The sequence below is a fragment of the Trichechus manatus genome, unplaced genomic scaffold (genome assembly GCF_000243295.1).
Source record: "Trichechus manatus latirostris isolate Lorelei unplaced genomic scaffold, TriManLat1.0 scaffold00067, whole genome shotgun sequence".
Classification (NCBI taxonomy): Eukaryota; Metazoa; Chordata; class Mammalia; order Sirenia; family Trichechidae; genus Trichechus; species Trichechus manatus.
This window is the reverse complement of record NW_004444003.1, coordinates 2,386,026-2,404,348: the sequence shown is the minus strand read 5'-3', so window position 1 is coordinate 2,404,348 and position 18,323 is coordinate 2,386,026.

The following is an 18,323-nucleotide window of genomic DNA, read 5'->3' as shown; positions in this document are numbered from 1 at the left end:
GACACTAGATGTCTGCACTTGGTCAACATATGCAATCTAAATTTTTCTTGCCTGTAAATCAGATTATAACACTATCTGCATTGTACAGTTGTTATGAGGATTAAAAAATAACATATATAAAGCCCGGAACTAACAGACTTTGTCCTCCAGACTGGACTTAGCTTAGGGTCGACTAGTCTGCAGTCACTTTGCTTTAACAGTCCTTACAAAGCCCTGAAGGAAACCTGGTGGTGCAGCTGTTAAGCGCTCAGCTGCTAACCGAAAGGTTGGCAGTTCAAAATCACCCAGTGACTCTGTGGGAGAAAGACCTGGCAATCTGCTTTTGTAAAGATCACAGCCAAGAAAATCCTACGGGGCAGTTCTACTCTGTCACTGGGGGTTCCTGTGAATCAGAATTGACTCAATGGCACTCAACAAGAACAACATAAAGCCTTGATCCTGGCTGTTTAGTTGTAGGTCAAGGTCACAAAACTAAAGAAGAATGGCCCAGATGGGAATTTCATCCCTTACTTCTCTCTCAAACATTTGCAGTAGGTTAGAAACTTAGTCCACTGTAACCCTATTAACATCCCCTCTCCTTTGCTATATTTTGTTTTGGGGGGGAGGGCTCCCAAATCTCCCAGACTCACTTTCACTTCTGCCCAACCAAATCCTCTCACCCACCCCATCCTTTTCCCATTGCTGTTCTCCAGTTCTCTCTCTCCTTGCCACATGCTACCCACACCTCCCAACACATGGCCTCTACTCTCTGCAGCTTCCAGAAGTATTTCTTCTTCATAAGAATCTTCTCATGGAGCTTTCGCCCTTTTTTTTCCCTCAAAAAAAACCAAGGGAGGAGATGATGTCAAGGCCAAGGGAAATGGGGGGCCGTGAAATTCCACACATTCATATTTTTTACACCATCTCATAGAAATAAAACACTCAATTCCTTACTTTTCAAATGTTATTTTGGTCTATATCATTTTTCAATTTCCCAGGAGTTTAAATAAAACATTTTATATGGTCCCATAAATTGAGATATTAGCCCTTGGATGGCATGGGAACCACTGTAGTTTTTTCCTGGCCATCAAAATCATAACTAGCAACTTTGCCAACACAGCACATTTTATAGCCCTTCCTGGATTTTTTTCATTCCAATGCTTATTTGTATTTTAACAGTTGTTTGACCACAGGCTGCTTTTTTTTTTTTAACTTAACTGAAAACATATTTTCCACTCTTAACATAGCCATGCTGAATTCTAAAGTGTTAGTCTGTTTCTGTAGATTAGTATAAAATAAGAATATTTATTACTGAATATACTCACACCATGGGAACAAGCTTGAAGACTGCAAAAATCATAGCAATTTAAATTTATTAATTATCAATATTAATTGAGGAGGGAGAGGATAACAATTGAGCCCTGGGTGTATCTAAATAGCCAAAAAAAATCACATTTTAGGAAAAAGTAATATCCTACACCTATTTTTAAACTGTAAAATTAGATGGAGGAAATTTCTTGCCTTATAGTCTCCTCATCCCAGACTCTCTCACTTGACTTCTTCATTCCCTTTGCTTCAGCATTTCAGGTCCCTTGATTCTCTTGATTTCTACCTTCACACCATCCCTACTGGAGTCCCTGGTGGTGCAATTAACATGATTGGCTGCTAACCAAAAGGTTGGAGGTTCAAGTCCACCCAGAGTTTCCTATGTACTTCAAACAAAAATCAGCCATTGAAAACCCTACGGAGCACGGTTCCACTCTGAAAAACTAGGGTTCGCCATGAGTCAAGTACAACTCAACAGCAACTGGTTTACTGACCACTCCCCCTGTAAACGTCTCTCACCTCCCTGCCACACTCCATCATCCACAGCCTTCAACCTCTCCCCATCACCTCCCACCAGTGCCTGGAGGTGAATGTCTCCTTTTTGTCTGCCTCTTTATTCCCCTCCAATGGCCTCTGCATCTCTCACTGTTACTGTGAGAATTAAGCTGAAATGAACACTAAAAGCTAAAATATAATCACCAGTTACATTTTTACCTAAAACTCTTGCTTCCAACACCAAAGATTTAAGTGGAGACGTTCCTAAGCATGACTGGAATGTCGATTTTGGAAATCTTGGTGGCGTAGTGATTAAGAGTTCAGCTGCTAATCAAAAGATCGGCAGTTGGAATCCACCAGGCGCTCCCTGGAAACCCTACAGGGCAGTTCTACTCTGTCTTATTATAGGGTTGCTATGAGTCGGAATCGATTCAACGGCAATGGGGTAGGGTTCCTAGGCAGAATATCCATTTGTCTTAGGACCTGTAATATGAAGCAAGAAAGTTGCTGCTCTGAGTTGAGATGAAGACAAGGGAGTTGAAGAATACATCATCCTTACCAAAATTCCTGGTGTCAACTGAGAAGGTGGAGAATGAAAGAATCGGAAGTCTTGGACTTTGGCTTTGTCCTAGATTTGTCCTTGACTTGTTTTGTAACTTTGCAGACAGCAGCTCATCTCTCACTGAATTAGATAATGTTTTAAGTACCCCAAATTTTCCATATTCTCGTTTCCTTTTCCTGCCATTTGGCCAAAAATTGTACAACCATCTCACCTTCTGCTCTGAGCCACCTTCAGCAGGGAGGTTGTGGAAAGTTACCAGGAATCAGGGCAGCTCCTTAGCAGCAATAGTAATTAGCCAGAGCAGAATCACACTGTTGCCAGTCTGTGTCAGAAAAACACAGATGTCCTTGGAAAGAAAACCATGAAAAACAACCACCACCAAAGATTCTTTCTGAGTCATGGGATTATGGGCACTTAAAAAAAATGCTCTTCTTGTTTATCTGAATTTTCTAATATTTCCTAAAGGGACATATACTTCTTGTAGAGTAAGAAAATTGCAAATAATTTTATGACAGTTTTTATGATACATTGAGAAATCCTTACTGAGGTGGATTGACACAGTAGTGGGAATGATGGACCCAAATATACCAAGGATCATGAAGATGGCCCAGGACTGGGCAACATTTCGTACCATTATTCGTAAGTCGCCATGAATCGGAGTCAACCTGACAGCAACTAACAATATTTGGATGATAGACGTTTATGATTTTTTCATTGCTATTCTATTCTAAACTGTATATTACTTTATCTAAATTAACAACTTGATTATTACATCTATTGATATGAGAAGCCTTCAGGCTTCTGAATCTTCCTCTTGCAGCTTGTGGGAGCGTTACCGTGTGACTTAGCAATACAATCACAGTTTTTATCAAAGGCTTTTGGGGCACTTGTTTGTTCCCTTTGCTTCAGTGGAAGGCCTGTGTTCTGCAAGCCCCGTTTACAGCAATGAGTCCCTCTACTGGGTAATTCAGGTGTCTATCAGGCATGGACTGCCATAAGAGTGAACAAATCTGTCTTGGAAGAAATACAACCAGAATGCTTCCTAGAAGCAAGGATGGCAAGACTACGTCCTACATACTGTGGACATGTTGTCAGGAGGGATCAGTCCCTGGAGAAGGACATCATGCTTGGCAAAGCACAGGGTCAGTGAAAAAGAGTAAGACCCTCAATGAGATTGATTGACATAGTGGTTGCAACAACAGGCTCAAGCATAACAACAATTGTGAGCATGGCGCAGGACCGGGCAGTGTTTCGTTCTGTGGTGCATTGGGTCACTACGAATCAGAACCAGCTCGACGGCACCTAACAATAACAAAAAAAAAAAACATCAGGCAGCTCGCCTGTAATGACCTCCTTCAGACTTAACCACCTTACTTACTCAAGAAATGAGGATCTTCTGAGATCCAATGCCCTGTCTTTGAAAAGTTTCGAGTCAACAAAAAATTTTAGTATTTTTTAAAATCATCAGCGTACTTAAAATAGACAAATGTTAAATTTAAAATGAGTATAATAGACAGTTGTCTCAGATTTTGTTAGACAATGCACACAATGACCCATAGCTATTACAAAAAAAAATGGAAATTTATAGTGACAACAGAAAAATCTGTTGTTTTTCCTTCTGTCAGATTTCAGCGAGCTTCAGCTATAACATCAAGTTTTGGAGCACTGTGTAGGCTGCTTGCTACCCAAGAAGGTATATTGGAGATCACGTTGTGTGCTAGTCCAGCCAATTCTAACCCAGAGCTACCCTAATGATAGAGCAGAACTGCCCCATAGGGTTTTCTAGGCTATAATCTTTGCAGCAGCAGATCTCTAGGTCTTTTCTCCTCAGAGCTGCTGGGTGGGTTCGAACTACCAACCTTTTGGTTAACAGCTGAGTGCTTAACCATTGTGACACCAGAGCTCTTTATTGGTGACCATACTAGTACCCACTTCATAGGGTCACGTTGTTGTTAATTAGTTAGTTAGTTGCCATCAAGCTGGCTCCGACTCATGGCAACCTTATGTATAACAGAATGGGATCCTAGTGAGGATTAATTGCCTTAACATACATAAAGTGCTGAGAGCAAATGCTACATAAGTAATAGTTATTGTCCTCTTGGGAACACAGTGGTCCGTGAAACTGACATGTCCTCATATCCTCAGCACCCTCTTCTCACACTCCCAAATTAGGCTCTAAACCCTAGAAATGTGTATTACGGTGAAGTTGGTTTTCTCCAACTTCATCTCTTAAGGTCTGGGTTTGACTTGTTCATCCATCTAAATATTTACTGAGGGTATTCTGATCTAGGCTTGAATCCCAGCCTTATTGCTTTATATCCCAAGCCCCCTTCATCTGTAAAATGGGGTCAACACCTATCCTATAAGATTGTTTTGAGCATCTCAGTCCGTGTGTATAAAGATAACAGCACAACACTTGGTACATCACAGGAGCTTCATAAATGGTAAATGATAGTATTATCATTATGATTTCAAATGCTGAAGATGGCGTCTAGTTTAATGAGTGTTCTTTTGTTTCCCTTATTTCCTACTCTTGGTCTTGCCTTGGACAGAAGGTGAGATGAGGCTCTGAGAGCCTTGCTGTTCTTCCCTAGAGGAAACAGGCAGGGACGACTTCTCTTTGAAGCAGCTAAGGCTCTGGATAAACGTGAGGTATGAGTGGTGATTTTAGTTTTCTTATCCTAATCCTAGCAGATTCAGAAGTGCCTTGCGGAGTGCCCTCTGGAAATGAACAGCTCACTAAACTTGACGGCCCCATTTTACTATAGTGGGGGAATCAAGACAAATACCCAGCCACAGGCTGTGATGTGCGTATTACTACACATTCCCAGAACCCAGAGCTACCACTACAAGCTAAACCCGGAATAGGCTGGAGTTCAGCAAAACAAATTGTACCAGTCAAAGTGCCCTTGGGAAGTTACTTTCTGTGTGATTGTCAGCCTACTTTGTGTAGGTTTCTTTTGACTTAATTATTTGATTTATGAATGGTCTATGTTATTGACTGTCCAGCCATCCATAAACCCTTTCATTTAATAAAACAGTGGCCTATTAGCTCACAAGTTCAATAAACAACCATTGAAGGGGAGCAGTATCCTTGGGGACAACCAATCACGAGGCAGCAGACTCCTCTAGCTCCATGAGCAATCTCCCAAAGAGGGGAAAGATTTCACTTCAGATCTATAGATGCCTTGTTTGATATTGTATAAAGAAATTACTGTGTGATCGAAGTAAAACCTAGTCCCTCTAAATAGCAGTGAATATTTGAAAGCTTCGGGAACACTGTTGAAAATTTTACCAAAAATGTGTACACATATGTAAAAAGAGAAGATGCATCTTAAAGGCTACTCAACATTCCGGCCACTTGCCATATATTGCAAAAGAATTAATTCACTCATGTGGCACTGGAATTGCTGCTCTTACAAATAATGCATGGTAAGTACAGAGCACATTGCAAGGAAAGCCTTTTTTGATGCAATGTGGGGCCCACACTAAGGAAACGAGGGGTTCTTTAAGATGGTGTTTAGTTAGTTAGTGCTGCTGTAACAGAAATACCACAAGTGGGTGGTTTTAAAGAACAGAATTTTATTTTCTCACAGTTTAGGAGGCTGTAAGTCTGAATTCAGGGCACGGGCACTAGGGAAAGTCTCTCTCTGTGTGCTATCCCTGGGGAAGATCTCTTTCCCTTTCTGTAGACCTGGCATTTCTCAATTCCTTGGCGATCTCCACATGGCATATATCCTCCCCTCCTTCTGTGCTTACTTCTCTGTGCCTAATCTGCTCTTTTTATATCTCAAAAGTGAGTAGGTTTACCTTTTAGCTCAGTAATGAAGTTATTCCTGAGGTTCAGTCTTCAGCGAAAGATTAGACAGGCCCATAAAACAAAACGAGACTAAACAGCACACCAGCCCAGGGGCAAGGACGAAAAGGCAGGAGGGGACAGGAAAGCTGGTAATAGGGAACCCAAGTTCGAGAAGAGAGAGTGTTGACACGTCATGAGGTTGGTAACCAATGTCACAAAACAATATGTGTACTAATTGTTTAATGAGAAGCTAGTTTGTTCTATAAACCTTCATCTAAAGTACAATTTAAAAAAAAATCATTGGGGAAAAAAATCAATAAAATAAAAAAGTGAGTGGGTTTAAGACATAGCCTACACTGATATAGCCTCATTAACATAACAAAGTAAACCCTATTCCCAACTGGAATTACATCCACAAGCATAGGGGTAAGGATTCCAACACATATTTTGAGGAGACACAATTCATTCCATAACAGATGGTAACCCCAACCTAAGTACAAAGTCTGGGTGTGTCTATTTTCTTTGAAGATTTGCTGGATCTCACATTGCATGAAAAGATATAACCCTGGACTGTCAGCGTAATGAAGTGTTTCCATACTCTCATAGGTTTCTACATTCCTATCCCTTTCATGATAATCAGACTGTACCCAACGTGTTCTCATTTTGAGCACATACATACAGCAGAGATCAGAGTTTAATAGTTGTCTCTTGCTGTGTTTGAACAGATTGTGAGTTCAGTCTTGCAACATAAGAGCACATTAAAAATTCCAAGAGACTGACGTTCCTCTGTGGAAGCATTGCTTGAGCCTTGCTTACAAACCCCACACCAGCAAGCAAAACAGAACCCTGTTTCTACCTCACTCAGCATGTGTCCTTCGGAAAACCTTAGCAAATGCAGTGTGAGAGAATTCCATCTCACTGCACTCACTACCATGTTGGTGGGTTCTTGTTCTGGTCTTTAATTTGTTCCAGCTTCGCAAGGAAGCCCCTGAGTCTGTACCTACATAGAGGGCTGGGGAGAGGCTGGGAAGGGGCCAGCTATCAGTCGACAGGTCCTGGAGTGAGCTAGGCAGGGTTGCTCCAGAGGCGAGCCTGGCCCCATGCCAGGGCAGAATTGGCCTTTAAATGCAGGAGTGACTTGAGAAAAACTGGTGGCCAGGAAACCACTGAGACATGGAAGAGACCTGAGAACGTCTGAGAATATTTTTTTTCATATTACCGAATATTTTAAAATGTATTTTATTATTCAAAAGACATTGTTTAGGAATTGATTCAATACTTTTGGATCAATAATATTCACTGCTTTTTCTTGTTGTTATTGTTAGGTGCTGTCGAATCGGTTCCAACTCACAGCGACCTTAGGTACAACAGAATAAAATACTGCCCCGTCCTGTGCCATCCTGACAATCATTGTTATGTTTGAGCCCATTGTTGCAGCCACTGTGTCAATCTATCTCATTGAGGATCTTCTTCTTTTTCACTGACCCTCTACTTTACCAATCATGATGTCCTTCTCCAGGGACTGGTCCCTCCTGATAACATGTCCAAAGTATGTGAGACGTCTCGCCATCCTTTCTTCTAAGGAGCATTATGGCTGTACTTTTTCCAAAACAGATTTGTTCATTTTTTGACAGTCCATGGTATGTTCGGTATTCTTTGCCAACACCAGAATTCAAATGAATTAATTCTTCTTCAGTTTTCCTTATTCATTGCCCAGCTTTCACATGTGTATGAGGCAATTGGAAATACCATGGCTTATGTCAGGCACACTTTAGTCCTCAAAGTGACATCTTTGATTTTTAACACTTTAAAGAGGTCTTTTGTAGAAGCTTTGCTCAATGCACTATGTGTTTAATTTCTTGACTGCTACTTCCATGAGTGTTGATTGTGGATCCAAGTAAAATGAAATTCTCGACAACTCCAATTTTTCTCCATTTATCATAATGTTGTTTATTGGTCCAGTTGTGAGGGTGTTTGTTTTCTCTATGTTGAGGTGAAATCCATACACACACACACACACACACACACACAAATACACGTCCTTCAGCGTGAATTACACTGCTTTTTAGGAATTATCATTTAGCAAAATAAATAGTTTGTAACTTAATTTGGTTTTCAAGGTATTGTATAGTTGTTATTCATGGAAAAACTAAGGGAAAAAGAAGTGTTATGCACCCTCGCTGTAATGTTGTAATATTTACATAACGAGGAGACAAGAGGGGCATCACATGTGTATGTCTGGATGATGGCATGTATATACTTCCGTGTTGTTATAAAAAATAAAGATTCTTAACATTTCTTAGCAATGGTATTTTACATTTGGCCTTACAACACTTCAATTTATTAAGCCATAAATGAAATCTTCAAGTAACTGGAATGTTGTTGCATTCCATTTTTGAAAGGCAAATGTAAATATTTTCCTCTGATCAGGGATTTATTTTATGACTTTTATAACATCCAGAAGTATATGTGTATGTATATGTAAGCTCTATAAGATGGTCTTAAATATTAAATAATCAAATAAATATAATTTATTTCTATTCTTTGTCTTTCCTTATTCATTGTTCAGCTTTGCATGCATATGAAGTGATTGAAAATATCATTGATTGGGTCAGGCACACCTTAGTCCTCAAGGTGACATCTTTGCTTTTCAATACTTTAAAGAGGTCTTTTGCAGCAGATTTGCCCAATGCAATACGTCATTTGATTTCTTGACTGCTGCTTCCATGGGCATTGATTGTGGATCCAAGTAAAATGAAATCTCTGACAACTTCATAGATAGATCAATAGATCGATAGATCTATAGCTATCTATATATATATACATATATAAAACCAAACCAAACCCATTGCCATTGAGTCGACTCCGACTCATAGTGACCCCATAGGACAGAGTAGAACTGCCCCCATAGGGTCTCCAAGGAGTGCCTGGCAGATTCAAACTGCTGACCTTCTGGTTAGCAGCCAAACTCTTAACCACTACACCACCAGGGTTTCCATGTATATGGGGGTATATACATATGTATGTATATATATGCCTCTGGGTGGTGCAAATAATTTGTGTTCAACGCTAACTGAAAAGTTGGCATCTCAAATCTACCCAGCAGCACTGCAGAAGAAAGACCTGGCAGTCTACTTCTGTACAGATTAACCAAAAACCAAACCCATTGTCAAGTCTATTACAACTCACGGCGACCCTATAGGACAGAGTAGAACTTCCCCATAGGGTTTTCAAGGAGCAACTGGTGGATTCGAACTGCCAACCTTTTGGTTAGCAGCAGAGTTCTTAACTACTGCACCACCAGGGCTCCCTGTAAAGACCATTGAAAACCCTATGGACTGTAGTTCTTCTCTGAAACACATGAAATCACCATGAGTCAGAATAAACTTAATGACAACAGGTTTATAGAAAGAGACAAGCAGAGACAGATCGAGAGAGAGAGAATGATAAAGTAAAGCAAATAGGGAAAAATGCAAACGGTTGGTGAATCCAGGTATTTTAGTTTCCTAGAGCTGCCAGGAAGCCCTGTTAGTGCAGTGGTTAAGATCTTGGCTGCTAACCAAAAGGTTGGCAGTTCGAATCCACCAGCCACTCCTTAGAATCCCTGTGAGGTTCTACCCTGTCCCATAGGGTTGCTATGAGTCAGAATCGACTTGACAGCAAAGGGTTTGGTTTTGTTTTTTAGGGCTGCCATAACAAATTACCACAAAATGGGCAGCTTTATTTATTTTATTTTATTTTTTTTGTTGATTTGTTGTAGTTTAAGTGAAAGTTTAAGTTTCAAATTAGTTTCTCATACAAAAGTTTATACATACATTGTTCTGTGACCCTAATTGCTCTCCCTATACTATGACAGCACACTCCTCCTTTCCACCCCTGATTCCCCATGTCCATTCAACCAGCTCCTGACTCTCTCTGCCTTCTCACCTCACCTCAGAACAGAAGCTGCCCATTTAGTCTCATGTATCTACTTGAGCTAAGAAGCACACTCTTCATGAGTACCATTTTATGTCCCGCAGTCCAGTCCAATCTTTGTCTGAAGCGTTGGGCTCGGGAATTGTTTTAGTTCTGGGTTGGCAGAGAGTCCGGGGGCCATGCTTTCTGGGGTTCCTCCAGTCTCAGTCAGACCATTAAGTCTGGTCTTTTTACAATAACTTGAGTTCTGCACCCCACCTTTCTCCTGCCCCATCAGGGACTCTCTGTTGTGTTCCCTGTCAGGACGGTCATTGTTTGCAGCTGGGCATCATCTAGTTCTTTTGGTCTCAGGCTGATGAAGTCTCTGGTTTACGTGGCCATTTCTGTCTCTTGGGTTAATACTTCCCCTGTGTCCTTGGTGTTCTTCATTCTCCTTTACTCCAGGTGAGTTGGGACCAATTGATGCATCTTAGATGGCCGCTTGCTAGCTTTTAAGACCCTGGATGCAAAGTGGGCAGCTTTAAAGATCAGAAATTTATTGTCTCACAGTTCTGGAGGCCAGATTCAGGGTATAGATTGTGTCAATTTCTTCTAAGGGTTTAGAGAGAGGAGCTGTTCCATGCCTCTTTCCTAGTTTCTGGTGACTCCTGGCAATGCTTGGCATTTCTTTGCTGCTTATAGATGCAGCCATCTCTGTTGACACATGGCATCTCTCCTCCCTCTGTGTATGTCTATCTCCATTTCTGTTCTCTCGTTTTTGTAAGAGGAACTCTGAAGGGATTAGGAGTAGGACCTACACCACTCTGGTATGATGTAACCCTATTTTCCTAAACAAGGTCACATCCACAGGTATACAACTTAGAACTTCCACATCACTTTTTTTGGGGGGACACAATTCAATCCATAACACGGGGTAAAAGGTATTCAGCACTTCCTTGTGTTGTTCTTACAGACATCAAAAGATTATAAAGGGAAGAAATCACAGCTGGAAAAAAATTCCATCCATAAATATTTATTTGTGTCACAACATGTCAGCTGGGATGGAATTCTAAAATTTTGCCAGCCTGCTGTCTCTCCTTCGGAGGACATTGCACTTCATCTTGGAGCAGATTTTCACTCGATTATAGATGGAGTCGGAGCCCTAGTGCGCAGTGGTTAAGAGCTCGGCTGCTGACCAAAAGGTCAGCAGTTTGAATCCAACAGCTGCTTCTTGAAAACACTACAGGGCACTTCTACTCTGTCCTAGAGGGTCATTATGAGTCAGAACTGACTTGATGGCAATGGGTTTGGTTTTTTGGTTTTATAGATGAGTGGCCGAGTCTTTGCCATGTAAATGTAAGGTAACTCTTTGAAAGGTGCTTGTAGGCCTCTATATGGGCAAACCTCAGAGATAGGTGGACTAAATAGCTTACTAGGAGGGAAGGACCAAGAACTGTTCCAGAAAAGTTATGGAACATCAAACGTTTTGCTGTTTGAATGATATGTCCTATTTAAATACACCTGGAAAACTCCTTGAAAACAATGCAGCACGTATTTTAACAACAGGAGCCCCTGAGCTACCATCATATCTTAATTTCTAAAAATATCAGACTAACTTAAAGGAAGGTATCTCTGCAATGTCATTTGTATGTTTTATACAAATAGAGAGATAATATGCTTTTCCCAAAGTCAAAAAGAGCAAAGCTAAAATTCTCACCATCTATTCAATGAGTGCTCAGTAGACAAAGGCTCTTGAAGCTCTTCTATTTCCCACTACCTGGTATTGAATATCATTTACTAGCTCTCTATTAATTATGTCCTTGGGTGGTGCAACAGGTTAGCGCTTGACTTCGAACCTAAACGTTGGCAGTTTGATTTCACCCAGTGGCACCACAGACGAAAGGCCTGGTGATTGCCTTCTGTAAAGGTTACAGCCAAGAAAACCCTATGGCGCACTTTGTAACACATGGGTCACCATAAGTCAGAATCAACTCAATGGCAACAGGTTTGATTTTACTAGGCATGTCAAATTAACATATCCAGATCATATTCTTGATTCCCACACTCCCTCCCAACCCTGCTCCTCCTTCTGCCTTTCCCATCTCAGTCAATGGCAACTTCATTTTTCTAGTTGCTCAGGTCCAAAGCCTTGGAGACAGTCTTGAGCCATCCCTTTGTCTCATATCCAGCATCAAATCCAAAAACAAATTTTTGGTTCTGCCTTCAAAATATATCCCAAGGCTGATCATTTCTCACCACTTCCACTTCTACCTCTCAAAGGTAAGCACCGAAAAATCTCACCTAGATAATTAAAATAACCTCTACCTGTTCTTCCAGCTTCTGCCTTTGCCCCCCACCACACACACACCACACTCACACACACACACTACACTAACACAGAGGCAAGTGTAATCTCTTCTAAAAGGAAGGTCAGATCACACACTCCTCTTGAAAGCCTAGTGGCTCTCCTAACACTCAACAGCCAAAGTTCTTAGAGAAACCTACAGGCACTGCAAGATCTGTCCCCTGACCTTGTTGACCTTCTCTCCCATCATTCTCCCTCTTCCTCACTCCACTCCAGCCACACTGGCCTTCTTGCTATTCCAAGAACAGGCCAAGCTCAAGGTCTTGGTACTGGTTGCTCTTTCTGCCTGGATCTCTTTGTCCCCAGCTATTCACATGGTCTCCACCTCATTTCCTTCAGGTCTTGAAACAAATGTCACCTTATTAAGGTGAGGCCTTCCCTAACCACTCTACATATAATAGCAAAAAAAAAAAGAAAAAGCCAGTTTCCATTGAGTCGACTCCAACTCATGGCAACCTCATGTGTATCAGAGTAGAACGGTGCTCCGTAGGGTTTTCAATGGCTTACTTTTCAGAAGTAGATTTCCAGGCCTCTCTTCCGAGGTGCCTCTGATTGTACTCCAACCTCCAACCGTTTGGTTAGCAGCCAAGCACATTGACACTTTGCATCACCCAGGGACTCCATATATAATGGTGAAAAAAACAAACCCACTGCCATCAAGTCAATTCCTATCATAGCAACCCTATAGGACAGAGTAGAACTGCCCCATAGGGTTTCCAAGGCTGTAAATCTTTATAGAAGTAGATTGCCACATCTTTCTCCCACATACATAATAGCAAACAACCCCCAAACCTCTTTACCCCTTCCCTATTTTTTTTTTTTTCATAGCTCTCATCACCATCCGGGAAACCCTGGCGGCATAGTGGTTAAGTGCTACAGCTACTAACCAAAAGGTCAGTAGTTCAAATCCACAAGGCGCTCCTTGGAAACTCTGTGGGGCAGTTCTAGTCTGTCCTATAGGGTCGCTATGAGTCTGAATCAACTCCAAGGCAAGGTTTTTTTTTTTTTTTTTTAATCACCATCTGACATTGTATACATTTGCTCATTTATTTGTATGTAATATCTTTCGCCACTCAAATGCGAGCTTCTTAAGGCAGAATATCTGTCCATTTTTTGACCACTCTGTTCCTAACATGTAGAACACTGCCTGGCTCAGAGTAGGCACTTGGTAAATATTTGTTGTGTCATTGAATACATTATTTTATTGACTTGCACTAGGCTTTGGGAGAAATATAAAAATAACTAGCACATTTCTCCCTTCAAGTAAAAGAGTTTATAGTCTTTAATGTTAGAAAATAATTTACCACTAGCCATTTTTTTTTTTTTTAATCTCAAGAAATAAGGGGGGAAAAGCAAAATTTCTTCAGTTCTGCAAGATGGCCAAAGAGTCAAGTCCTATGACAGCGTGTACTTCTTTATTATAAAGTTTGTGAGCCACAGAGAAGACGTTTTTAAAATAATTATGCTTTGTGAATGGGATAATTGTCCCTCTCAATAGAACTGAATCTGTCACAAATCATGTCACTGCTCCAAGGGTATTTTTAGGTTTCCTTTTTTAGACTATAAATATATACAACTCAAATGGCATCCACCCACTCTTGTTAATTCTGCCTGGATAATTCCTATTTACACTATTGGCTCCGAAGTGTAACCTCTCTAAAGATATCTCCATGGGCCCAGAGGGAATTGTCAGAATAATCCTAATAGGTTGTATCACCTCATTTAATAGTATTTAGTGGCAGCAAAAGCTGAAGGCCTGAAGTGGAAAGGAAACCCTTAATTCTACCTCTTATTACCATGATTAAGTAAAAGCTTTGACATTTGATTTGCTCCTTTTATTTGGGACCCTTACTGTTTTATGTCAGCTACAATCAGCCTGCTGGGAAGGCACTCCGAAGTAATGAGTTCAACTCCTGGACTGACAGAAGCCATTCTCCTAGCCACACACTCTTCTTGCAGCCCAAGAAAACCACAGATGGCTCCCCTAACACTTCATGCCATTTTAAACCCCCAAGAGTTTGCCTAGAATGCTTTCTCTACATTGAAGCCCTTCACTTTCCTCTCTGCCTTGATAACTCCTGATAATTTTTCAAGACCTAGCTCAAGTATCATCTCTGAAGTTCTCTTTTTGATTCCCTCAGACTGTGAGTTATTCTTCTAATTAGCTCATACCTGAACACTAACATTAATCACTGTATTAGTCAGATTAGGCTAGGTTATGCTACAGAAACAATCAACCCCCAAAATCTTAGATTGTGTTGTTGTTGCTGTAAGTTAGTGTCATTGATGCCAAATCATGGTGATCTTATGTATAACAGACAAAATGTTGCCTGGTCCTGTGACAACCTCATGATCGTTGGTATGTTTCAGTCCATTATTGTATGAATTGAATTGCGTGTCCAAAAACATACGTGTTGTAAATCCTAATCCCTATACCCGTGGTTAAGGAGCCCTGGTGGCACAGTGGTTAAAGCCCTCGGAACCTGTTTGGTTTGGTTTTATACCTGTGGTTACAATCCCATTTAGGAATGAGTTCTCTTTGTTATGTTAAGAGGCCATATCAGTGTTTTAAGCCAATCACCTCTGAGATATGAGAAGAGTAGATTAGGCACAGAGAAGCAGACAGAGATGGGGGAAGATAGATGCCAAGCCACACGAAGATCATCAAGGAACCAAGGAACAAGGACCTTCCCCTAGAGCTGACGCCCTGAATTCAGACTTCTAGCCTCCTAAACTGTAAGATAATAAATGTCTGTTTGTTAAAGCCATTCTCTTGTGATATTTCTGTTATAGCAGCACTAGAAAACTAAGACAATTGTTGTGGCTATTGTGTCAATTCATCTTATTTAGGGTTTCCCTCTTTTTTTTTTTTTTTGGTGCTGTATCTTACTAATTATGATGTCCTTGTCTAGCAATTGGTCTTTCCTAATGACATGTCCAAAGTGAGCAAATCAAAGTCTTAGCATCCTCGCTTCTAAGGGACATCTGGTTGTATTTCTTCTAAGACTGATTTGTTTGTTCTTTTACAAAGGCTTATTTCTCTTTCAAGCACAGCCAGCTCAGGTAAGGGCTATTCTTCAGGACATCTGTCCTCCATGCACACTTGGATCTCCACCATCTGGAGCATGGGGTCTATTCATCAGCACAGCAGGAGAGGAGAACACTGGCCCAGAAGTGATGCTGTCATTGTCATCGTAGCCCATTGACCAGAAATAGTTGTGTTGGTCTTGGCGTAACTGCAGAGGGGAGTGTGCGCCCAAGAGAAAAGTTTAAGATACAGGTAAGCATTCCAAGTTTAACTGAAATTAATTTTTAGTTACTCCAGTCGAGGTAAATCTCTCCAACAAATGGAGTGTGAGCATTTTAAATGGAGGAATCATGATTATTCATCTCACTGCTATGTTGACAGTTCTGAAAACAGTGTCTATAACCTAGAAAATGCTCAGAAAATATTTGTTGAATGAGTTCCTAAATGAATAAGTGATTCAAACTAATTGAGACCAACTGCCTGGGACCAAGGAAGAGCCCAGACTCCTCAAAAGTATATGACTCCAAAATATCAGAATGCAGTTAAGGGTTTTTTTTGGAAAATGAAGGAGACAAAATGGTTGTTGAGAAAGCATTGGTGTTGGCTACAGCACTTCATAAATATTCATTGATTGAGTTAAATGGATAAATGGATGTCTGGATGGATGAATATCTGAATGAACAGATGGATGGGTGGATGGATGGGTGGATAGATGAATGGATGAATGGATGGGCAAATGGGTAGACTACTTCTCCACTGATCCTACTCTTGCTCAGATCACCATCATTACCCCCTAAGTTATTACAATGGCTTATATTCTGAATATCATTGTCACCTATCTCTTTTCTTCCTCCTAATAATCCTTAAGGAGCCCTGATGGTGCAATGGTTAAGTGCTCTGCTGCTAACTGAAAGGTTGGTGGTTCTTACCTACACAGCAGCTCCACAAGGAAAGACCAGGTAACCAGCTCCCATAAAGATTACAGTCTAGAAAACCATATGGGGCTGTTCTACTCTGTCACACGGGTCACTGTGAATCAGAATAGATGAGATGGTACACAATAACAATGCATCCTCTGTGCTATTGCCAGAGTCATCCTTCTAAAATTCAGATTGAATCATGCCATCATCCTATTTTTAAAAAATTAATTATTCCATCAGACAAAAAAAGAAAAACATCTAAGGTCTTTCATATGTTATTTACCATCTTTCACAATTTGATTGGAACTTGCATCTCTTCCTACCTCTACCTACCATTGTCCTCCCCCCATACATATCCAATTAGCTTCCGCCACACTACACTATTTACTATTCTGAAAAGAGTGTGCAATTTCACACCTCTGGTCCACTGTTCATTTTTTCTGTTGTCTCCCTATTAAAAGATGTCTCAGTCAAATAGTAATTCCTCTGTGAAGCCTTCAGACAGAATTAATCACGCCTTTCTATATACTCCCATTATACCTAGTTTATACTTCTGAATACTGCATTTAGGATAATGTGCTTGGTATTTGGGTTGTAAAACATGAGAGCTGGAAAAAGGACTCTCTCGTTGTGTATGTGTACCCATTAGGTTGGGTTTTCTTGAGAGCAAGGACCATGTTTGACTCTCGATTAGGATAATGCATTCATTATTTCATTCAACAGATGTTATTGACTGCCAAATATGTGCCAGGCACTGGGCTAGGTGCTGGGTTCCAATAGTGAATAAAACAATCAACATTTATAGAAATGAATTAAATTAAACCCTAAATAGAGTTCTGTTCACCCAGAGCCTGTTTGTCATCTTCACACAGTACACAATTCAATGTGTGATTATTATATCATTAATAAAGTCGGTTTCATAATTAAATTTAAATTTCATTCTCTTGTCTAGTTGCCATAGCACATTTGATATACATTTTTAGAAAGAGCTAAACAGACCCTGGTTGTGAAATACTTTCCTGATAATATCTCATGTTCACTTCTCAGGAGATTGTGTTGCCATGCTCTGAATTTTATGAAAGTTTTTTATTGGCCAACCCGACCTTTAGGAGATGGACTTGATGCAGAAGTTGAGCTCCCTGTTGCTAGTGTGCATTTATTGCTGCACACACAAGACAAAATGTTAATGCTGTTTTTAAGATGATCCTTAATCTTGAACTCCCGGGCAACATGACACTATAGTCAGAAGCACCACGCTGTCCATCTGCAGCAAAGATCAGAAAAACTAAGTCAAACAGAGTCACAAGTCAATCCTGAAACCTTAAGCATCAAATAAGCAGATAAAGAACTCAGGCAAGCACCAAATGGAATAAGAAACTGACAGAGAACAGAGAGCAAGGAGAGATACATGCAGAGGTCCCCTATCAGCTAACGCAGCACGGATCAACCATCTTGGACTCCTATTGGAGATCAGTGAACAGGAGGTATGAGAAAGCAGCTTCATGGAGCTTCCAGCAGAAGACAGAACAACCGGTAACCAGCGATATAGGCTTTCCCACCCCCCACCCTTCTTCACCCCCACTTAGCCTCCTCTGCTTCCTGAAGCCACAGTCTCTCGGTCAGGAAGCACAAGCTTCACCCTGGTGTTTGCTTGGATTCCACCCGCCTGCACTGGCAAGCTCCCTGAGTGCCTTTTGTTGGCTGCTGATGTTGCTTTTTCCTGTTTCTTTAGATTTCTTCCTTACCTCTCACCACCTCCCCTTCCTTTCTCTCAAATACCTGCCTCTGTGAGCCATCCTTGCTTCTTCCTGAAAGGCTGCAAAACACCACTTGACTGTGAAACTGCTTCCCGGCCTGTGCCACCACACTGGTGGGGCCTCCAGGGCTGTTTTGTTTGTCTGTTTGTTTGCTCTGATTTGTTTTGATTTGCTTGTTTGTTTTCTTTTTCTTTTCTC